Genomic DNA, 25,254 nt, shown 5'->3' with positions numbered 1-25,254 from the left:
TTTAGGAGAGCCATTTATGGCTACTTGACAATGAGAACAGATCTTTGAAGATCAATTCTACTCCAAATACCTTCTCTTTGAGAGAAATGGTGCTCATTAGGAGAACACCTGTGGAAGAGGAGATAGATGAAAGTCTTGAACCAGAGATGGGTATAGGATACAGCACAACATCAGTGAAAGATTTAGGGTATTTATTGTTTCTCAAAGGAAAACAAAGCAACATGGTTAAGTGATTTGAAGTATCTTAAAGCTTTCTCACCAACAGATCTGAATAGGATGCCAAGTATTTTCACATACAAACATACCTTGTTTTATTGTGCATTGTTTTGCAGAGGTTATGTGTTGTTTTGTTTTGTTTTGTTTTGTTTTGTTTTACAAATTGAAGGTCTGTGGCAACCCAGCATTGAGCAAGCCTCTCAATGTCACTTTTATAATAGCAGTTGCTCACTTTATGTCTCTGTGGCATGTTTGATATTTCTCACACTGCAAACTTGTTATTATTATTATATTTGTTATGGTGATCTGTGATCACTCATTCTTGATATTATTATTGTAATTTTTGAGGCCCTATAAATTGCACCCACATAAGATGGTAAATTTCATAAATGTTTTTTGTGTTCTGACTGCTCCACCCACCGGTAATTCCCTGATCTTTCTCCCTCTCCTTAGGCTTCGCTATTCACTGAGACACAACAATGTTGAAATTAGGCCAGTTAGTAACCCTACAATCGTCTGTAAGTCAAATGATTGAACTTAATGAGGAAGGCATGTTGAAAGCTAAGACAGTCCAAAAGCTAGGCCTCCCACACCAAACAGTGCCATTTTAAATGCAAAAGAAAATTATTGATAAAAATTAAATGTACTATTTCAGTGACTGCAGTAATAATACAAGTGAAACAGCCTTGATCCTGATATGGAGAAAGTTTTAATATTCTACATTGAAGGTTGTAACAGCCATAACATTCCCTTAAACCAAAGCCTAATCTAGAGAAAGTCCCTAACTCTCCTGAACTCTATGAAGACTGAAAGAGGGAAAGAATGTGCAGAAGAAAAGTTTGAAGTAGCAGATATTAGTTCATGAGGTTTAAGGAGAGATGCCATCTCCATAAAATAAAAGTGCAAGGCAGAACAAAAATTGCTGATGTAGAAGTTGCAGGAAATTTTATCCAGAAGATCTAAGACAATTAAAGAAGGTAGCTACAATGAACAACAGATATTCTTTTGTTTGATTAATTTTAAGTATATTTTATTGATTAATCTATTACAGTTGCCTCATTTTTTTCTCTTCTTTATCCCCCCTCTGCCCTGCGTCCCCTCCATCCTCCAGCATCCCCCCCTTAGTTCATGTCCATGGTGAACTACAGATTTTCCATGTAAACAAAACAACTTTATAATAGAAGAAGATGCCATTAGGACTTACATAGCTAGAGAGACTAGTCAATTCCTGGCTTCAAAGCTTCAAAGGTTGACTATCTTGTTAGTGGCTAATGCATCTGGTGACTTTAAGTTGAAGTTGATGCTCAATTACCATTATAAAAATCCTGAGGCCTTAAGAATTACGCTCAGTTAACTCTACCTGTGCTCTATAAATGGAACAACAAAGCCTGGATGGTATCATATTTGTTTAAAGCATGGTTTATTGAGTATTTTAAGCCTAATGTTGAGACCTACTGCTAAGATAAAAAAGATAATTCTCAAATTATCACTGCTCATTGAAAATGCACCTGGTCATCCAGGAGCTCAGGTGGAGATGGGCAATAAGATTTAATGTTTTCTTGCCTGTTAACACAGCATCTATTCTGCAGCTCATGAATCAAGGAGTGATTTTTACTTTTATGTCTTAGTACTTAAGAAATACATTTCAAAAGCTAAATATTCTATCATCATCCCTATGGGCAAAGTAAACTGCAAACCTTCAGAAAAGAATTCACAAGTCTATGTGCCATTAAAAATATTTGTGATTACAGGAAGAAGTCAAAATGTCACTATTAATAGAGTTTGGGAGAAGTTGATTCCAACCCTCATGGGTGACTAGGAGCAGTTCAAGACTTCAGTGGAGGAAGTTACTGCAGATGTAGTGCAAACAGCAAGAGAAGGAGAATTCGCAGGGAAGCCCTGAAGATGTGAATAAATCAATGCGATCTCATGATAAAACTAACATGTGAAAATAGCTTCTTATGCATGAGCAAGAAAGCAGTCTCTTCAGATGAAAACTAACCCTGGTGAAGATGCTGTGATGTGAAGAGTGCGAAAATGACAACAGTGGATTTAGAATATTATGTAAATTTAGTTGATAAAGCAGCTTCAGGGTGTGAGAGGCTTGATTCCAATTTTGAAAGAAACTCTACTGTGGGTAAACTGCTATCAAGCAACATTGCGCACTACAGAGAAATTGTCTGTGAGTGGAAGAATTAATTGATGCAGGAAACTTCATTGTTGTATTATTTGAAGAAATTGCCACAACCTTTAGCAATCACTAGCCTGATCATCCAGCAGCTATCAATATTCAGGTGAGACCATTGCCTAACATGAAGATCATGACTTGCCAAAGCTCAGATTATCGGTTAACCTTCTTTAGCAATAACATATTTTTTTCAATTGAGACATGTACAATGTTTTAAGACATAATGCTATTGCACACTTAATAGACTACAGTGCAGTGTAAAGATAACTTTTATGTGGTTTGTGTGACTCACTATATTGTGATATTCACTGTATTGCAGTGGTCTGGAACTGAACCTGCAGCGTCTCCCAGGTATGCTTCTATTCAATGAGAGTGTACACTATCTGTCCAGAAGGTATCCAGTCATGTGATATGAAACATGGAGGCATTTACTGAAGAACATATAAGATACAAGAACCATTGTACATGGGACAGGGAAGCCTCAGTCCCCTTCAAAGTAGGCACTTTGGGACCTCACACAGTTCTCCCAATCACCATCAGCTTCCTTGGTCATATTTTCCCGAATCTCATTGATGGTCTGAAACCTCTTCCCTTTCAAAGGTGATTTTAGTTTTGGGAAAAGCCAGAAGTCACAGGGTGCCAAACTAGGCTATAGGGAGCTGCGTCACCTGGGTGATGTGATGTTTTGCCAAAAAACTCCGCATGAGATGTGATGCACAAGTAGGCACAATATTGTGATGAAGCTGCCAATAAACAGTTGCCCAAAGCTGAGGCCTTCTGAATCATCTGAATAGTTTCCGCAGAGGAATATTCAAGCTTAATGCAAAAGTTGATGCAGATTCAGTGCTCTACTCATTCAGTCATTTTGAATGTGACACCCACACAGTATACATGCTCACTCATTGGCATCTATCACCCCTACTGACTAGTACAGTGAAGCCATCATTGTTCATGCATGTGCATTCCAGTCCAGTCTCCTTAGCTGCCAGGTCACATAAATGTTGCACTACCATTCTCCTTATGTTAATGACTGAATTTATTCTGGATTGACCTCATATTCTTTAAAATTAGTATTTGCCTCTTCTATAGATTACTTAGATTGACCAATAGAGTTTTAGTGACTTTATTAAAAATATGTCATTCAATCTTACTAATTATGAAGTAATATGTACATAGAGCCATGATATAATTTAAAATTATAAAATATATACAGTATATGAAAATGTAAAATAATTAAATATCATAGATAACACTGAGTTTCATTAGTTTTATTTCTATTGTATTTTAAAATTATATTACATTTTCTCACTTCAATAACATAATACATTAATTACCAAAATTAAAAACAAACAAATCAACTTGTGATTAATATTAGGACATATTATATAATGGTATTGGTTACTATGACTAAATTAACTAGATAAATTTAAGACATTTAGCATAATTATTCTGTATCTATAACTGGGCTTTTGAAATAACAATAAAAATAATATAAAAGTAAATTAGAATCTTTAGGTGTTCTGTTTTTACTGCACATATATTGTCAACTGAAAATGGTAGGACATAAAGACTAACTAAAAATTTAAAATCCTCTTATCATAGCATCAGCCAGATAACAGTTTCAGACTAACTGACAACACTTTGCTTTTACCTGGTCTCATTTTGTTTTGTTCTTTCCTTTGAGGACCACATGGGGAAAGTGCCTTGGGAACAGCACTTGGAAAGATACATAATGAATGTTAACAGTAGTCACCCTTGGTCAGTAAGATTTCAGATGGTTTTACTATTTTTCCTTTTCCTCATTCACATTTCTAATTTTAACCTACAATGCACATGTGTTTCTTTTAAAATTAAAAAGAAATATTCCCCAAACCCCAAAATAGCAATTTTAGGGATGTCTTTTCAAAATAATATATATATGCATACAATTTAGAATTAGACCTGAGCTGTCTCTTCCTATTATAGCCAATGTTTCAGTTTCACTGATTTTAGAATATACATGAACTTCACTTGTTTCATTAGAGCACACAGCTGAGTATCTTGCATTCTCTGCTAAGGCCTGAACAAGAACAAGGAGAGCAGTCTTTTCCTTAAAGGCATCCACACAGATATCACAAATTGTAGTACAAAGTCAGAAGAGAGTAAAGTCTACATTAAAGTTGTACCAGTTAAAGCACATAAGCCAATTTTTACTTTCCTTTTTTTACTTTTTGAAGGTAAAAAATTTTAATAAAATAGCCATGCTTTTGGAATCTTAAAGGGTGAATAAAATCCTAGCATATAAAAAAGATAGAACAGCATAGAAAGTGTGAGAAATTTTAAATTGAGGCAAATAATATTTGGTGATAGTACATCTTAATGCCCATCAGTTATGAAGATTACTGTTATGTGGAAAAGTGTGTGGATGTCTTCTGTGTGGCTTGAACTAGCAGGACCAGAGCGTGGTTTTGTGTTTTTTTTCACCTATCATTGCTTATGTCTGCATTTATATCAATGTCTTGATAAAATACGGAACTTTTGAGTACAATATTGTTAACGAGAAAATATAAAACAATGTATTTCAATAACATTTAAGATGGTTTCCAGAAATTCATTTTGCATTCAAAATAGAGGTTGCTTTTGGATATTCATAAAAGTTAAAGCAAACTACCTTGTTTTAATACATTTAATGAGAGTGAGCATTTTTGCTCTTAGTTTTACTTACAACATAACGTAATATTGAGCGTCAATAACATTAAGGACTGTAAATGGATAAGAAAAACCAGGAAATTGCAAATTCTTATTGAGTAAGATCTTTGAACAATTCATGTCAATAAATGTAAAGATGGCCTCACAGCTTATTCTTTTTTCTGATACTTTTATCAATGAACTTAATAAAGAATGAAACCAGAGTCAGAAACTGTCAAGTGCAGACATGAGAAAGTTTGTTGCAGTGAGAAATCAACAACAAAAGTTGAGTTTTTTGTTATGATGTTCATAAACAGATAAAAGTTTAAAAACTATAGAATATCTTTAAGGCCTGAGTTATGAATCTCAGCTTGAATTCTGGAATCTGGATAATTTTTGTGATTTGTGAGCTTCTGTTCATGCCTCTTAAATTAAAAAAGTGAGAGAGTCTATTTGGAAGGAGGAAGAACCCACAAAGAGGAAGTTAACTCCTTAGGAACAAAGTGCCTGATTTAAATGGAACTAATTTGGTATGCTTTGGTGTTTTGTCTATCACCACTAAAATTTCAGGCTGTAGTTTAGGATATATAAAAGAAATAATATAGCTCAAGGAGAAGGAAATGTTACATTTAAAATCAATTATAAATGAACATAATTATTGAACTTGAATGTGTTACAATTCTAGTAGAATGCAATGCTTTGAATTTTCTGATTAATTGAAGATCAACTGTTTTGTAAATTTCTTAAACCATGATTAAAAATGTCCTAGTAAGATGTCAGAGCATCATTAAATTTGTTGTTAGTTTATGTTATTAGAGTAACTGTGATTAAACATACTGTATATTCAAACATATTTATGTTTCATAAGTTTTAGCAAATAAATACCATATGTTGGTACTGTTCTCAGTAATAAAAGTATGAGACAAAGAGAAAATAATAGGTTTTGAAAGACAGCGCCATAGTTGTAGAGGGCATCAGAGATTAGATTGACTTCACTCAACAATTATTTTCGGGGAGTCCTTCATTGTTTTGGGTGCTGGGGACTCATAAACAAAATGGACAAAAAAAAAAACAGAATATACTCCTTTCATAAAATGTATTGCTGAGAAAAGAATAAGAGGGCATTGCATTAAAGAACTTAATTTGATGGTGAAAGGATGGAAAATATCTCTTCTAACCACTTCCATTTACTCAGTGATACAGGGATGAAGATAAGCGGTTGATAATGTGGTAACAGAAGACTGGTGATAGGTGGCTTGAGCACAGGGAGGAGAGTGTGAAGTGCTCATCTAGAAGAGGATAGTAGAACTGATCAGAAGCACTAATGGCCTGTTTAGGGTTTGCGATCATAAATTGACTTTGAGTGTGCTTGTGTGTATTTCTCTAAGCAGATGTGGCATACACAGATTAAACGATGGTAGGATTTTTCCTCAGCAAATTTATGGAGAGAGAAAAATAAAGGTGTGAGGTATCTATGCACAGGAGTAATAATGATGATTGGTGTGGAATTGACTCAGATAAAGAGAAGTTTGAAGAAAAGATGATTGATTGATGGAGAATGAAAAGATGGGGAGAACCAATGAATTGCAGTTTCTGGTGGAGTCAAAGAATTCTTTGAATCAGACACTAGAGAGAGTGCACTGAATGATAAAAAGTTATAAATGGAGAGTTGGATACTTCAAACTGGGAGTTTAGAGGGTATACAAACATTAGCAAAAAGTTTCAGAGCCTGATCATGGGAATAAGTTGATTGAGTGAAGGAGAATGAGATCATTGAAAATGAGGAAGGCAAAGTAACTAAAACCCAGAATTTTTCAGAGATCAGTTACAGAGATTGAATAGTCAGAATGCATTTGCACTGATCCTAGAGCACACTTTAGGATAACCAATAAAATGTAAATTTCTAATAGTCACATAACTTTGCTCAAACCAAAGCACATGAAACCATTCTGACATACTAGGCATTCAAAAGTATTTATATATGCATATACATATGTGTGTATCTCAAACAGTACTCGGTGGTCTTTTCCATGAGCCAAGTCTAATACCAGCATGGAAACACATGCAATGAAAAAATAATTCTGACTCTGAAAGATATGAAGTTTACAGTTTACAGCATCTCTTTAATCCAAATTTTCTTTAAGAAAATTTAATTTACTTGCAGTTTACTTCTCATGCTAATTTACTTTTTCTTTTCTTTTTCTAACACCCTTTGTGGTCTGGTCACCCTGATGAAGCTGTAAGGCAGCCATTTGCATCGTCCTACATTATACAGTGCAGATTATCTTTAAAAGACATCAAAGGGAAAATGTTTTAAGTACTTATACTTTCATATCTTTAGTACCTGTAACATGTATTTATGTTTATATAAAATGTATAAATATTTACTTGTATGTGTCAGAGAATGAGAAATTTTATTCAAAGACATGAGATGGAGCGATTTACCTGAATTGTTGAGACTCAGAACTGTGAGGGAGTAAAGCTTTATTAAATGATTGATCTTCACTGGTTGCATATTCAAGTAAGTTTGGGAACATGACTGTAAATAAATGAATGAGGAATCAAGTGTGACATTTCCACCATGAAATATGAAGCCCATTTTCAATAATTTCAGTGATCCCTTAAATATCATTCAGAATTGTTAGCTGACCTAAATTTCCATTTGGCTAATGACTTTTCTTTGCAAAGCATATGACAAGCTGTCACTGCCATAACTCTTGTAATACATCAATAAATTCCACCTTTTCTGAGTTTTTGTATATTTATACCTAAAGCATTGAATAAAATTCCTGTGTAGAATAGAATTTGACACAATTTCTTATAGAACCAAGAGAGAATATTAATGTTTCAAACCTTCATGTTTTTTAATATAATGCAAAACACAGGGCTGGATATGTCTGTTCAATACAGAACATTTAACTGCATCCTAGAATAAAAATCCCCATTTATCATTTTTGCCCATAAACAAAATAACTTCCAGAAGTCTATAACAAAGTTTTTTAAAAATAAATATCACTTGAAAAGCCAGGAGGATTTCAGCAGGCAAGGCATTCTTGTTTTTCTAAACAATGTTAAATCCCTAGTAAATAATAGTAATATTAATATGTTTCTTCCATATCTGCTTAAGTTTTTAAATGAGAAATGATAAACAGGGAAGAGGCAGAGAGGAAACAAAAATCAAGAAGCATATATTTCATTTTTTTTAACTCCAATGCTGTGAATTAGAATGATTATTAATTTATATACTTAAAGAGTTATCAGTTTATAAGTAGGTGTTCTGATAACCAAATGACATGAGATCATTTTAAATTGATTTTCTAAATGGTTTGGCATTTGCATGGAAATATCAGTGCTGAATAGGTGCTGTCTATTGCTGTAGGCAGAGATTATTTTATTGCAAGAAAAGGAAGCAACACAAACGAGTTCATATGAAAGAAGGAAAAGGGACAGTACTTGGCTGGGGCATACGTGTATCATCTCGCAGAGTAAAAGAAGCCAAATCTCTCCAGGCCCAGAGTCAGGCTTTTGTCACTCATTGACATTCATTCTCATTTTCTCCTCTTTCTCACCTCTGCAACCCAACAGAAGGCTAACTAGTCTCTTATCTCTGCTAACCATTACACATCTGCTTCTTTTATTCTGCCTTTCTAAACCAACTCTTAGCTTTACTAGCAAATGGCTCACAAGTGACTGCCTTTGTGGAGGATTTTTATATAGTTCCTAGTTCAAGGACCCACAAAAGTCAAACTAAGTACTTTGAGTTGCAAATTCTGCACTTTGCATCAGGACAGTAGACCAGAACCAGTGAAATGTAACTTGGAGATGGGTACAGAAACAAGAGGCAACATGAGGAGGGCACTCAGGGTACCTACCCTCTCAGACTGACCCAAGGCCAGTGACACAGATGGTTAACATTCCCATCTATCTGCTGTTTTGAAAAGGTCTAGAAAATTTCTTATTTTGCGTACCCTTCCACAGATGCCTATAGAATTCCCACAGATTCCTATTTAGAAATCAATTCCTTTTTGCAGAAAGCACATTCTCTTAGAAATGGAAAAGCCTTAGGGGAAGATTACATGTGATAAAACGGAACTGGAAAATACATGTGAGTCCGAATGAACTCAGTCATCTACTTATAATAAAGGATAACTGCAAGGAACCTAAGATATCATCTGATCTCACTCACTCTTTGTTTTATAAAGGAGGGAAGTAAGTTGCAGAGATTTAAGGGTTTGTTAAGTGAATGTGGTTGGTTATTTTGTAAAAGTCAAGGTGAGAGTCCAGTTTTATTAATTCCAAGTACAGTACTATTTTTACTGTATTGAAGTGGTTTATATTGTAACAATTTAGTTTGACCAGTGCACCAAGGAAAACAAAATGTTGTCTTATTGGAAGTGTCTGTATTAGTTTTCTGTTGCTACTCTAACAAATTACAACAAATATTATAGCTAAAAACACTAATTTGTTATCTTCTACTTGTAAAGATGGGAAGTTTGCTGTGGGTCTCACTGGTCTGAAATCAAGGTGTCAGCAAGGCTGAACTCCTTTAAGGGAATCCATTTCCTTGCCTTTTCCACCTTCCAGAGGTTGCCCACAAACTGTCTATGGCCCTTTCTGTTTTAAAAGCCAGCGATGACGATTTAAGGTCTTTCCCATCAAAACACTCCAATCTCTGCATCTGTCCTCACATCTTCCTCTTTCCCTCTTTCATTTTTAAAGACTGCTATGATTGCATTGAGCCCTCTCAGATAATCCAGGAAAGTCTCTATTTTTAAGGTCAGCTGATTATTAACATTAATTCCATCTGCAACATTAATTCCCCTTTGCTATATTCCCAAACATATTCACAGGTTTTGGGGATTAGGGCTTGGAAATCTTTGTGGAGTTTTATTATTCCACCTCAAAGGAGATGATTCTTGAAATGGGCCACAGAGATGGGTCACAGAGAGGGAATGGGAGGGTGGTTGGGAAGGCAGTTTTCTTGGTCTCTGCCACACATGCCATACAGTCTCCTCTTCCAGCCTTCTGAATTGTCTCCACCACTTCAGGCTTACATGTTGCTACTGTGCCTTCTAAATAGAGGAACTCTTTAAGACTCAATTTCAGGCTGTATATCAAGCTACATCTTTTCAGAAAATTTTCCTACTTTCAGAAGGTCCTCATACACCCTCATCCAGCCAACCATCAAGTTCTATTTATATTACTACCAATTTCTTTTTTCAACCTCCAGAATTTAATTCCCTGCAGTTATTTGTGGAAAAATTAATATCTTTACTTGTACATGTGGAAGAACAGAGAAGATAATTGCTTTGGTGACTTCACATAACCTAAAGCAACAAGACAGTGGCATAGCTGAGAATAGAGTTTAGTTCTTCACCTTTCAATTTATATTCCCTACAAAGCATAACTCAACAAGGAAAGAAAAAAAGCTTACATGCATTAAACATTTTTCTTTGAATTGGAAAAAGTTTTTCTTTCCAACATCAACACCTTCACCACAGGATATTCTGTGAACTGAAAAGAAAGTCTCTGTACAGAAGCTGTGTTATGCTAACACTTCAGCTGGCATATTAACTTCCTGTTGAAGAGCTATTTAACTTGAATAGAACCCAGGAAGTTACAATAGCAGGAAGGTTTTATGTAACCCTCATTTTTCTATTACTGAAAGCTCTACTACCTTGAAGATCTAAAAAAGCAAGACCTCTGCTATTAAAAAAAAATCACAGTTCTTTGGAAGACATATTCACGAGTAGTTAGCAAATACTGCCCTGGCTACTGGCTTTTACATGTTAGTTATGAGGACACAGAAAAGGTACACTGATGGGATCAGAGAACTGGCATCCTGTATAAATTGAACATAATATTGATTATTAAAGGAATGTATGATTAGATGAAAAATGTATAAATGCTCTTCCATGTTGAAGTTTATCCTGAAGAGAGTTTAAATTTTCAATAAAGAATATAAGATTGTTAGAAAATGGCTAATATTTTAGCTACAATTAAATAAATATGATAATTTTCTTGCTCGTAAAGATGATTAAAATTTTAGTGGTTTTTAAACATGAAACACCTATATAGCCTGCTATTAAGTTTGAAGGAGTCCTATCAGTGTATCATTTGGCTTCTGAGAAAAGTTGAGGGTATTTGCTTTTATCATGAAAGAACTCCCAGTTTTTAAGGGTTGCAGTTTGGAGCAGAGAATATCATGCTCCTATATGTAAGTAAGGCTAAGATCATCCACAAATTATAAAATCATAGCAATTTTCATTTACTATGTATGGAAGCAAAAGTTGAACAGTGAAGAAGGCTAATAGGAAAAAATTAATTCATTTAAATTATGGTATCAGAGGAAAGGTCTGCAGGTACCCCGGACCACCAGGAGGGTCTGCAGGTACCCCGGACCACCAAGTAGGTCCTATAGCAAATTAAGCCTGAAATATTGCTGGAGGCAAAAATGAAAAAACTGAAACTGTCCTACTTTGGACACATTATGAAAAGGCAGGGTTCTTTAGAAAGACAATAATGCTGAAAAATAGGAAGCAGCAGATAAACAGGAAAACAAAATATGAGATGAATTGATTCCATAAAAGAGATCATGAGCATGAACCAAGCAGGGCTGTTGAGAACAGGACATTGTGGATATCACTCATTCATAGGCTAGCCAGGAGTCAGAGCCAAATTATGAGCACATCATACACATGCGTAAGTAGATTAATTTGCAACACATTCTTAGGGTAAATTTCCTTTACCCAGAATAGGGTGACCACATTTTAAATTGCTTTAAATGAATTATGATAATTCTGGGGCTCTACTTTGGCATTTCGACAAATGGTTAAACTCTGATTAAATTATGGAAATTAAGTTGAATTATTCACATTTTCTGTTAACATTTTGAAATTGATATACTCACTTGAACTCTATTATTTATTCATAACAATGTACTGAGTGCCTTTATTCTAGTCACTCTGCTAAGTTCCAGAGAGCTAAAGATAAATAAGATGCTGTGGGATAGAAAACATATACAGAAATGATTATTAAAAAATGGAAATTTTAGTGATAGGCATATATAACCTAAATCTTCAGAGCAAAAAGTATTGTAGGAATTATTCTACAAGGTGAAAAACTGGGTAAGAACATTCTCATCCTTGAGAGTTTCATTTGAACACTCATGAAGACACAAAACAAGGGAGAACTAGGAGCAGTTGAAGTACAATAGTTAGGTAACAGACTTCAATAGACAAGTGTGAAGATGTTGTCTGCAAAAATCAAAAAGGGTCAAGGTCAAGGTAAGTTAGTTGTGGCATACAAGGTAGTTTGAACTTCATTCTACAGAAATTTGAGAGCTACTCAAAAGTTTTAAGAGATAGTTTGTTTTAAACAGGGCACCCTGGCAATGGTGTGGAGAACAGATTTGAAGGCACAAGATTAAAAGCGAGGAAAACAGGTAGTCAAAAAATGTTGAAGTAGTCCAGGGTAGGGACGTTTTTTGAATTTTAATAAAGACAGTAACACTAGTGATGAGATGGGGAAAAATTAAAGAAATATTTAGTAGATAAAACACCAAGACAATGGGTGATTGCCAATACTAACTGGTCCAGAGAGAGACAGATAATATTCTTGAGTTTTCACTTGAGTGACTGGATAGATGTTGTCGCATCAATTTGATTAGAGAACAAGAAAGATGACAAGGAAGAGGACAAGGATGAGAGATGAGGAGAGGGAGGAGGGGAGTCCTACTGATCACTGCACTTGGGGCAGACTGGCTGCTTTTACAACAATGGATGCTAAATGACAATGTGGCAAAATTACAAAGAATTTTAAAATACAATGTGTATTCTCAACTATATTAACATATTTATTATTTTCATTTTTACTTTGAAATATTATAGCATTTCATTAGAATTTCTTTTATTTTAAAAAATGTTCTTTGGATATAAAAATAGGTTAAAATTGTCCATTTACAGAGAAAAGCAATAGCAGATTAGACTGATTTTTGAGGTATTCTATAATTCTGTCTCAGAGTTAATCTTTAAGATGTAATTTTAAAAGTTTAGGCAAATTCATCAAGCATTCTTAGATTTACTAATGAGTTAAGGATTTATCAGATTTAATTCATTTAATAGGTGGAATTATGGCTGAAATAAATAGACAGCTCAAGCTATCCATCTGCTCCATGTTTATTCTGAGATTAATGTTTATGCTTTTAGATTTGGTCATTACCTCATCAGTAAGATGCAGTTTATAAAACCCAACCAAATAAAACCAGACAAAAAAATTATCTAACCACAAATGTTACCTCATAATGTAATGATTTCCATTTCATACCCATGTAGCAATAATTTAACAGTGTATTAGACTATGAAAAGGATTTAAAAGACTGACTATACAGAAATAAGAAAGACCTGTTTTTTATTAACTGACTCTGGAACCATGTACACTGTTGTATATTTTTCCCTTGTTAAAATAAATTTTGAAAGACTAGAAATAGTACATAGCATAATAAAAATGTAATGACACAAAATCTCCAACAATACTAAAATACCTCTCAATCTCTCACACTTCTGTGCCTCCAGAAGCCAATATTCTACATGTATATTTATAACAATATGTACTATACAATTGTATTTGCAGTGTAAATGTTAGGAAATCATTTATACCATGATTTGTTATGTACAGGATGTCAATGACTCATCTTTGTTACAGTATATTTTATCTTAACTAAAAAATTATCTATCGTGCTGGCACAAAAGTAGCCCATAGGAATAAAGGCCTTTTAAAGTTTTAGGTTATAGGTTTTAATTTTTCCTAAATTATTGGGGAAACAATGTAGTAGATAATACCCAATGTCCTAAAAGAATCAGTGTCTTCCCTAAGCACTTGAAAGAATACCTCACTTTTCACTGGGAAAAATCTCACATTTTATATTTAATCAATTACAACAACATGTGCTCTATATATTTGTTGCTTATTTTGCTAACTAGTCTTAGACTAACACTTAGATTCCAAAGGAATAAGTGGCACCCAATAGAAATCACTAAACTACTTAACCTAAAAGATTTAAACCTTCAATGAGTAATTAGTTAGAGAGATGGTCTGTCTATACAATTGCACCTCAGGAAGTACGTTTAACTCCTTGGTATGCCCCAGGTTGGGCAGATGAGTCATGAGTATCAGAATGATATTTGATACTTGGTCTAGAAACAGTTGTGAATTTTTCCAGTTTTCTTTGTAAAGTAGGTCATAATTATTTTTTTTTGTCAGAAGGTGTTTTGTAACCATTGTCTTTGTAATAATGGTCCTCAACATTATTTTTTTTTCCTGAACTGATTTTGACATGTACTCCACAACTGTTTGAGAGCAATTGCATTAAGACATATTTCTTCAGGAAATGGGAAATAATCACTTTAATACTGCAATGGGAAGAAATAATGATTCCAAGCCACCAACCAGCAAGCTAAGCATCACTATAAACCTACCACAAAGTGAAGTTCATTAAATGCCTGTCTTACAAAAAATTTTGGCAGAATGATTCTGAAATATTTTTAACATGAAAATAAATGGACAATTTCTTAGTCACCAAGGGCCATATTTGGAAAATTTGTTACATTTGATTGACTTTTCAAGATTATGATATCACCCATCAAACATCAAAACTTTAGATGCGGCCCTGGCTGGTGTAGCTCAGTGGATTGAGGTCAGGCTGCGAACCAAAGTGTCGCAGGTTCGATTCCCAGTCAGGGTACATGCCTGAGTTGCAGGCCATGACCCCCAGCAACTGCACATTGATGTTTCTCTCTCTCTCTCTATCTCCCTCCCTTTCCTCTCTAAAAATAAATAAAATCTTTAAAAAAAACTTTAGATGAACAAGACTGAACAAACTTTAGTAACTTTTATTTTTACATTCAATAGTAGAGAATTAACCGAATGTCCTTGACATGGTACTAAGGTTAGTTTCAGCTGCTCTAGGCATTTTGCTGAATAGTGTTTTTATCTTAATAGGCATGCAGTTATAAACAGTGCCAGGGAATGGTGAAATAAGTATTTCAATGCATGGACGTATTTGGTCTTGTTTGCAGTAAGAATTCAGAAAATGTGGCACTCATGATTAGAATGAATACTTTTTGCTTTTTATGTGTTTACATAATTGAATGCTATTGTGTTAAAATTAGAATGGAATAATTTAGGAGAAAAAACATTTTCTGGTTTATGACTAATAATTGATTTTACTTGAAACTAAACTATTGGATTTGAAATCTAATAAATTGTAGAATTCCAGTTTATTATTTCTTTATAGAAGCATATCTCTATTTTAATAAGAAAAATCAATACAATTGAATCTTGGAATTTTAACACTTTTAAAGCCAAAAATGTATTATGTTTCATAATCTAGGGTTTCAAATATGAATCTATAATAATTGCTGAGTATATACAAACATAGTGAAAAGATAAGCTCCATGTGATGGAAATGTAATGTGTCATGATTTACTACTGGGAGACAACATAAAATATGAAAATATATCCATCAAATTTAATTTTCAATATATTTATATTATTATAAAAATATTAAGTATTTTAACCATATGCATTTGTTTCACCCATAAGCTTGATTTTTTTAATAGAGACACAAATCGCCTCAGATGTGTTTGGAAGTTCAAGAAAATGCTTACACAACCTGTACTGGGCTATTCAAATCTTTCCTGAGCCAGGTATTAATAAACTACAATGAAGGTTTTATACTAAATAGAAATGTTCATGCCTCAAAGGGCTATCCTCTATGTCTCTTGTGTCTGTCACATATGATCTTTATAAATACCAAATGAATGGATGAATTCACACACAAGTGCCCTGGAAAATTTAGGATTTATAACTCTAGTGTACATTATTATCTCAGCTGTGCAAAGTACTTTAGCACATTATGCATTTGATATAAAACCAGAATTTTGAAAGTCCTTTTACATAATACATTTGGTTATTTTTTGATCTATAATTTAGATAACATAAATTTATGAAGTATGATGAGTATTTAATCCCTGTCATGTACAGCTAGCTAGCCAGAGGTTTTCACAGCCATGCTGTGTTCACCACATATTCTTCAGGAGACCATAATTTATCTTAATGTCTCATTTTACCAAAGATGGGAATCATTTTATATTAATCAAAATAATTCTTAGATAGGCTTATAGGTAACACAATAATAGAAATATACTCTAAGGTGGGTTTAGGGTTTCTAAGATTCATATCCCTGGCAATAAGAAATTCCCAATACAAATACAATGTAAATAGAAATACAATGGGAAATTTATTGAAAATTGGACATGATATAAACAGAAATATTATCATCCTTCATTTTTATTTATCAGCATCTTAGTAAAAGTCTATATTACATTTTGTATTTGGATCATTTCATTACCATGAAATTTTTATAGAGTTTTGATTCTCATAAAACATGGTCGCTGCAACTTTAACATAATAAAATGCAACCCCTCAAGGTGAGGACAGTAGATTACACAATTTAACATAACTATACGTAACAGTAACAAGGAATTTAGAACAAAAGCTAAGAAAGTATCAACCTCAAACTCTATGCCAACAAGAGAGTAAATTAATTTCCTTAGGTCCACTTTTATTACTTGCCAAAGAAGAAGGTTAGAAGAGATATTTCTCATACCTATTTATACTCTAAATATCCCTTGTACATAATACTTTCATCATTATCATTATCACTATTTCCAGTATCACTGAAAACTTTAAGAATTTAAGGACATCAGAACCCGTTCTAGCAGAAGGCATGACTTCATCACTCCTCTCCCAGCTTGATGGGTGTCTCATCCTCTAGGAAGAAATCCAGTGATCGTGGATGATGGTTTTCAATTAGGATATTTTTTTTTCTCATTGAATCATGACACAACAAAAAAAATGTACACTGGATGAAAAGTATATGAGAATATATTTTCCACAACAACTCAATAATTTAATATATATTAGATATTCTTTAAAAGTTTAACAATTCAATGTTTATAGTTTAATTTAAGATCTTTGTGAATGTGATTTAACTTATAAATTACATTACAAAGATTCAAAAATGATGGCAAAATGTGATTTATTCCAGATTGTTTAAAAACGTAGTTGTAAAGCCCTGAATAGTATAAGATAACTGAGATGAACAGCTGTCTATTGAGAATACGCTTTTTCATTTATTTCATCATTCATTGGAGATTTCTTCTAAAATATTTTTAGCAAATTAAAATTTAAATGTTTTGCATTAATACTAAACCTAGCTGGATAGATTGTTCTTCACAGAAATTCCAGTTTTAAGTCAAGAAGAAAATGTCTTTTCATATTTAGAAACTTCATCTGTTAACTTAACACTTAATTACATTGACATACAATCAGAATCACTATTTATTTTTTCTTATCAACTCTATAGGGTGCTCTAAAGAGTCGTTGATTCAAGGCATTTTAGTAAAAGAAGCTGGAGGCATTTGTGCTTTGAAATTATACTTTTGGAAATTTCATTTTGCCCTGTTTATGTATTTATAATGTAACTATGAAACTAATTGTCCATGATGGTGCCAGAAAATACACCTATTTACCCTGCTATAAGTTGGTACCTAGTGGTATATTCTACATGTTAAAATCTTCTATGTTGCTAAAATACAAATGTTAAGTTAGAACATAATAGGTTGGTAAATATTCCTAATATTTTCCTCAAAAATTTGTACTTCTAAAAATATTTTGTGAACCCTTGAATCAATTTAAAATAAAAATTGTGTTAGATTTTCTACAATAAGTGATCCACTGTTTCTCAAATATTTAGCAGCAAATTTCTTTTATAAAAATAATGAAGAACAGCTGGAATATAATTTTAATACTGTAGCCATGTTTTTAATGTCATGAATGTGTGTATGTTTGAGTAAAGGCCTTGGCAGTTATTAACCACAAGAGTAGGTAATTCAAATCCCAAGACTTAGATTTTTCATTTGAAAATGAAGCAAAAATTGCTTCCATCATGGATCTGTGACAACAGATACATGAGACTATGCTTGTATAATCTTACCACTCAGAAAGTACTAGCAATAGTTATAAATGAAATAGATGAGTAGCTCTGCTGAAACACAGGTTGAAGTAGCTAGAGTCCTGCTCTCCTAGCTTTGCCCATGTTCCCTTCTGGGCACCAAAAATAGTTCAGAAGATGAATTTCACATGCTTTCTGCTTCTCATTCCTACAATGAAACTGATATTTTAGCTGTGATCTAGAAAGCAGTGATTCAGATAAGTGATAAGCAGTATCCTTACTACATACTAGATTCTTCCCTACTATATTCATTGAGACATGGAATCAGGATCAGTTTCTGCTTACAGGGGCACACATGTTAGAACAGCTTCATGGTTACTACACACTTAGGGGCTAACCCTCAAAGTGACTCCTGCTGCACATATAATGACTGCTAATGGTGGGCAGTATTTTGACTCTAATTCTTGCTAAGAACTGAAGGGTCAGTCACATTTGCAATTGACTGGATTTCATGGAATATCAGAAAGTCCAGAATTGTTTACTTGCATTTTATAGTCTTAGGGGATATACCAAACGTCATGAAAGCAAGAAAAGAACACTGGTTTGGGATAGAAAATGAGCTCCTGTTCCTTATTATCTGAAAAGATTCCTTGCTATTATCTTATGAGATTCAAAACCAGAATGATTTGCAGAGTTAAGGATCCAACATATTGAATCACAGGGAAGGATTTATGTGCCAGCCTTGGCATTACACTGGGAAAATGCAAAATGCTGTTCCTAGCATAATAGGTGAAAGTTATATAGGTCAGCAATTTAGGCTGTGGTCTTCTGGGAACTTCTGGGTACACCTTGCATCTGTGGTCTACAGATTAGCAAGAGGTTCTTCTGGGGTTAAAGGAGCAACTGAGGCATGTTCTTTTCATCTGTCATAAAGGCTAATCTGGATATAATCACATCTTTCCACAGCAACATGTGCTATAGTCATCCCAGGACCCTTGAAAATCTCATCTAATACAGCCCCAGGCTCAAAGCCCTGGATCTATCGTTGGCATCACTTCTAGATGCAGCTATTTGGATGTCTCCTCTTGCTCCAAAGACATATGAAAACAGATAATTGAGAGACACGAACAGAAAAACTATGTAAGTGCTTCCATTTTGGTGGGGAGTAGGGACAGAAGACCACTTCAATCACTAGTCCATGACAATTCAGAAATCCAGTGAGACAAATGTTGCCAGGCCTACCCGACTGAGGAAGAGAGAATATTTTTGATTAGGACCTGGTTCCATTCTCTGGAAATCACTCCCCCAGCTACTGTTTTCCATGATTTCCAGCTGCAGCTCTAGAATGTCTTTTCATTTCCACTCCCATTGGCTACTTTTGAACATGGCATTGGAAAACACTTCTGAAAAATTTTCCTAGCTTAGTTCCTATTACCTAGGAGCAAAGGAGTCTTTTCCCTTTTTGTTTTTTATTTTGTTTTTATTTGGTTTGTTTTTTTCCCCAGTATATCTATTTATTTATTTTTTTATTGTTGTTCAAGTAGAGTTGTCTCCATTTCCCCCCATGTTTTCCCTTTTTGAACAGCCTCAGTCCCTTTTATCCATGCAGACAGTGCTTTTTTTTAAAGATTGTATTTATTTATTTTTAGAGAGGGAAGGGAGGGAGAAAGAGAGAGAAACATCAATGTGTGGTTGCTGGGGGTCATGGCCTCCAACCCAGGCATATATCCAGACTGGGAATCGAACCTGCGACACTTTGGTTCGGAGCCCGCTCTCAGTCCACTGAGCTATGCCAGCCAGGGCCAGACAATACTTTTGTTAGTATAATTCTCTCTTTTGTAAAAAAAAATTATTCATTTATTTTTAGAAAGAGGGGCAGGACAGGAGAAAGTGAGTAAGAAACATCAGTGTGTGGTTGCCTCTCACATGGCCCCTACTGGGGGCCTGGTTCACAACCCAGGCATGTGCCCTAACTGGGAATCCAACTGGAGACCTTTTGACTCATAGGCCGGCACTATATCCACTGAGCCATAATAGCCAGGGCTAACATAATTCTCTTAAAAACTTGTGGTTTATAATGAATTTTGTTGTATGAATTCTATTCCCAAAAGCCATACTCATAATGTTCTCTGTTTTGCTCAGGCATGCTAGTCTGCTCTGGAAGACCCTTAAGACTTCTAGAAAACCTTTTTTTTTTTCTAGGTGAGAGATTCTAATAAACATTATCTGATACTTTCTATACACTTTCAGATTTTTTATTATTTAATTTTTCAATGACACTTTTCATTCAATACTATTTTGTATTAGTTCCAGGTATATAGCACAGTGGATAGACATTCATATAGATTACATTCATATAGATTGCAAAGTCCCTTCCAATAATTCAAATGCCAGGCTGGCATCATAGCTATTATATAGCTATTGTTATTACATAGCTATTGTTAACAATGTTCCCTATATTTTTTCTTATATCTTCATGTCTATTTTGTAACTACCAATTAATAAATTTTAATCCAATAACTTTGTTTCACCCTGCCCACCAACACTCCTCCCCTTAAGCCTCCCTCAGTTTGTTCTCTGTGTCCATAATTGTGTTTCAACTTTACTTGTTTGTTTATTTTGTTCTTTAGATTGCACATATAAGTGAAATCATATGGTATTTGCATCTTTCTGTCTGATTATTTCACTTAGCATAATACCTTCTAGGCCCATCCATATTGTCATAAATGGTAAGATTTCATTCTTTTTTATTGCTGAATAGCACTCTATAACCTAGATTTTTGTCAATGTCTCAAGATATTTTTTATATTGAGAATCTTTTTTCAGTTGGAAAAACTGGATATGAAAAATAGTTGTATTTTCCAACCCAGCTTCAGGCAAGTTTGGGAGTACAATTTTTGGTATTTGGTGAGCTTTTAACTGGAACAAGGGGGACAACTGTCCATGAGGTCTCATGTTCCAAGCAGGCCAACTCCAGTCATGTTCACATGGCAATGTCACAGTTCCATGAAGGAATGGAAAGGAGCAAGGCCTCAGAACTGATGCAGGATGACTTCCACAACTTTCTAATGGCCAGCACAGATTCAAATAGAAATGGACTCTTTGGCTTCGTGAAAGGACAAAGGAATGGTAGACATTTCTGCAATCTACCATAAGAATGAAAACATAAATTATTGGTTGGATTTAAGGTAGCATGAGGCAATCTGGAATTGATTGCTATCATTTTGGGTTCTTTGTGAGCACACTCTATGTTATAAGAACTAGAAATGAATAGCAATAGGACTAAGGAAAGTCTATCTTTCTACTATCTGTTAAGGCCTCTCTCCAATTTCTCAATTAGTCTGAAAATTGGGATTATTTCCTTGTGGTAAGAAACATGGTGCAGAGTTTATTGATAATGCTGGGCATTAGAAATTACAAATGAAAAATATCATGCACAGTGTAATAGTTTAAAAGTAAATGTGATTTTTAGATTATTGAATCAAAGAAAAGTTTTCAGAGAGAAAATATAACAGATCTTCGACAAAGGATCATAATCAGAATGGCACCACATTAAAAAGTAGAAAATAGGGGCAATGCCTTCAAAATTTTGAAGGAAAATGTTTAAAACCTAGACATCTACAGTTATATAGCCTACCAACCAGATGTGAAGAAAAGAACGTGAAAAATTTGTTTTTCATATATACTTGCTTTGCAAATTATTTAGGGACACAATCTACCAAAGGAGAGGGTCAGAGAAAGAAAGAAAAATAGGTAGATGGATAGATGGAAGGAAGGAAGGGAGGAAGGAAGGAAGGGAGGAAGGGAAGGAAGGGATGAGGCAGGCCAGCACATGTTATACACTAAAAAAAGAGACTCACACTAAAGAGGAAAGAAGGAAATCCAAATCCCTTGATGACGGTGAAGGGGTATCCAGGATCACTGCTGCATACCAAATAAAGGTATATTAGCCCAGTTTGGAACAGGTCAAGTCTTTTGCACACAAAGAAAGTGAAGAACTCAGTATCCATCAACCTAATGAAAGTCAATGGAATGATCACTCTTATGAATGATGATGTATATGTGAAATTGAACTACAGGACAATAAACAGATATGCCCCTAACCTAATGGTTAAATTAAGTCCTAGTGTCTTTTGTTGGTCAATATCCAAGCAGAAGTCTTCTGTAGTGTCTAGGCTACAGAGCAAAAGAGAACATAAATTTTCCAAACAAAAGGAGTTACCCTATATATTCATATATGTTATATATGTGTAGAATTATCCCAGAAAGACATTTAAAAAACAGAGAAGTCCACTTGCCTCTGGACAGGAAAACCTCATGGTTGGATGTTAAACAGAAATTTAATTACCACTATTTACTCTTTTATTTCTTTTAAATTGTGTACCCCATGCATATATTTTCTATTCAAATACAAATGAAACAAACCTGTTTTCTAAGACAAAAATGGCTAAAGAAGTTACTTATGTTTTGATATGGAGTACTTTTTAAGAAACATTTTTAAAATATAAAAGAAAGATGCAGAACAGTATGCACAGTTAGCCACCATTTTTTAAATGAAAAACACACATATGCACATATATGCATTAAATCAAATATGTATTGATACATAGGCATATACAAATATATATACATATATACACATACATGCACACACATGTGTGTTTCTTATTCCTATAAGATCTTTAGAATGATTGTTTTTTAAACTGGTCAGATCAGTTACCTCTGTAGAGGAGAATGTGTGTGCATGGGCTGTAGATGGAAGTGGTACACTTTTCAATATAAACCTTTGTGTCCCCTTTGCTTTTATACCACATGTTCATATTATCAACTCAAAAATTAATACAGTGTAATTATAAATAAATTTCACTAGGATGACTAAATTATGTAAAGTTGGGATGGTCCTAGAAAACTGAGATAGTCACCTGCGTACCTGAGTCCTTGTTCTGTCCTGCAGTTGGCCCTACTGACGAACTTCAGTTAAATGGTGTGACCACTCTATGGGTCTCAGTTTTCTTGGGATTAAAATGTTCTATAACATTTTACCTAATAACATTTATATTAATGCTCATTATCACTTGTATTAAAACATGACAATTTCATATAATTATCTGTTCTATGTGACAACCTTTTTGTTTGTTCCTTTTGCTCTTAAGTAAGCCAGACAGCACCTAGAACAGTGTCTGACATTGACTGGACAACAAATGAAGGTTTGTGCAGTGAAGGACTGACTGGAAATCATCTCAATTATTATTAGAACAATTTCCAGGAGTCTGCCATTATAGGCAGAGCTTAATGCTAGTTAAACTGTTAATATGCTCTCACTGGAGCTGCAGCACACATCAAAGTGCTTACCCCGTTTGAACAGCCTGAGAAGTCAGATTCTCACTCAGACAGAACTGCTGTTTGTATGCCTCCTCTCCTCTCCCTCAGTGAGGCAGCAGTACCTGTGTAGTCCAGAACTTATTTGTGACTAGGCACCAGACATCATTAGTCCAATTAGTATCCTTATCTCCAGAGAATAAAGGAACAAGGTACCTCATATTGTTTCAATTTACAACCTGAAATTTTTAGATACTGTAGACAAAACCTGCATCACTGTTAGAAGAAAATCTGATTTGTTTGTTGGTTTTCTTATATATTTATAATAGATGTCTTTTTCTTATTCAATCTGAAAATATCCCCAACAGACTTTGACTGTGTGGAGGTTTGAGTAATATCAAAAAATTATTTTTAACTAAATAATGAACAAAAAATATATTACAAGAAATATATCAAAAACTAATTAAATTTAAGTTTGACTAATTAACTTTAATTAGTTTAACTAATTAATTAAGTTTGTGACTGCTTTTTTTGTGGGTGACACTTGTGCTAATAATGAATTTTTCATTGCATAGGACACATAACTTTGCAAAAAGTACTAAAAGCCATATTGAAAAGTTATAGTTGCAGGAGGAAATAACCTAAAATTAAACAATGTAATTAATTCTATGGTTGAAAAGTTTTTTTATATTTGATATTAAACCTAAACCATTAGGTTTTTCTACATGTTCTAGTGGCAAGAAATCCATATTATACATTTTCTAAGCCAACATTAAAATAGAAGAAATAAAAAGTATATGCACATTCATTCATTTATTCAACAGCTACTTACAATTAAGTACAGACACTAAATTCAGTGTTCAGAAATTTAAAATATGAATTATACATTGATTTTTTGAGCCCTGATGGCTTCAAGTATATATTACCTAAATGAATATAAGCAACAGTTTAAACTTTACACTTTTTTTTTAAATCATGCACATCTAAATTGCATATCCAAGACAGTTCAACCAAATCTCACTCATGGGGAAAGATCTTAAATGACACACTAGTGCATTATTCCTATATAGATTAATAAAATTTGAGTTCTTTAATTCAGATTCAATGACACATTAGTACATTATACATGTATAGATCAATACAATTTGAATTCCTTATTTATTCCCTAATCCACCTATTTTCCATGAGATCATTCATTAAATTCTTAATTCTATAAATGGTTCTTAAGTCTCACTGTGTACTAAGAATGTTCTATGCATTGGAGATGCACTGGAGATACAGCAGTGAACAAAAGCAGACACAAGCCACCATAGTTGTATAATTTAGTCTGCTGTGGAGCTGCAAAGCACAGAATCAATACAGGAATTAAACTAAAAGCTTCCCTTACTGGGGCAGCTCGCTCACTGCCCAGCACTAAAGAGAAGATAAATGACTGGACAATGTTCTTTGCCAATATGAGCTATCGGTAAGCTGCAGGGTCTGATTAAGTCATTGTTATGATTATCAAACCAAAATTCCTCCCATTTTATATCCTTGCTGCATTGCTCATTCCCCAACTCTCTAAATGGATGGCTCCTTGGAATCCCTGTATCTAAAGCAGGACTGATCACCCCCATCACTCACCCTACCTTGTCCCACTCAGGTCCCTTTTTTAATTTCAAGCCCTGATTTATTTCCTTCTTGGAATTTTTCATAATCTATGCTTATCTTGCTTAACTTACATTCCTGGGTAATCTCCATCTCCTTCACTATAAGGCAAACATTGTGAGGGCGAAGTAATTTCTGCCTTGTTCACTGCTGCCATGCATGATCCTGACATGGAAAAGAAGGGGAATGAAGCAAACCATGA

This window comes from Phyllostomus hastatus, unplaced genomic scaffold, assembly GCF_019186645.2.
Source record: "Phyllostomus hastatus isolate PE091 unplaced genomic scaffold, TTU_PhHast_1.1 phas_contig_58, whole genome shotgun sequence".
Lineage (NCBI taxonomy): Eukaryota > Metazoa > Chordata > Mammalia > Chiroptera > Phyllostomidae > Phyllostomus > Phyllostomus hastatus.
The sequence above is the reverse complement of the archived record's forward strand: the minus strand, read 5'-3'. Positions refer to the sequence as shown.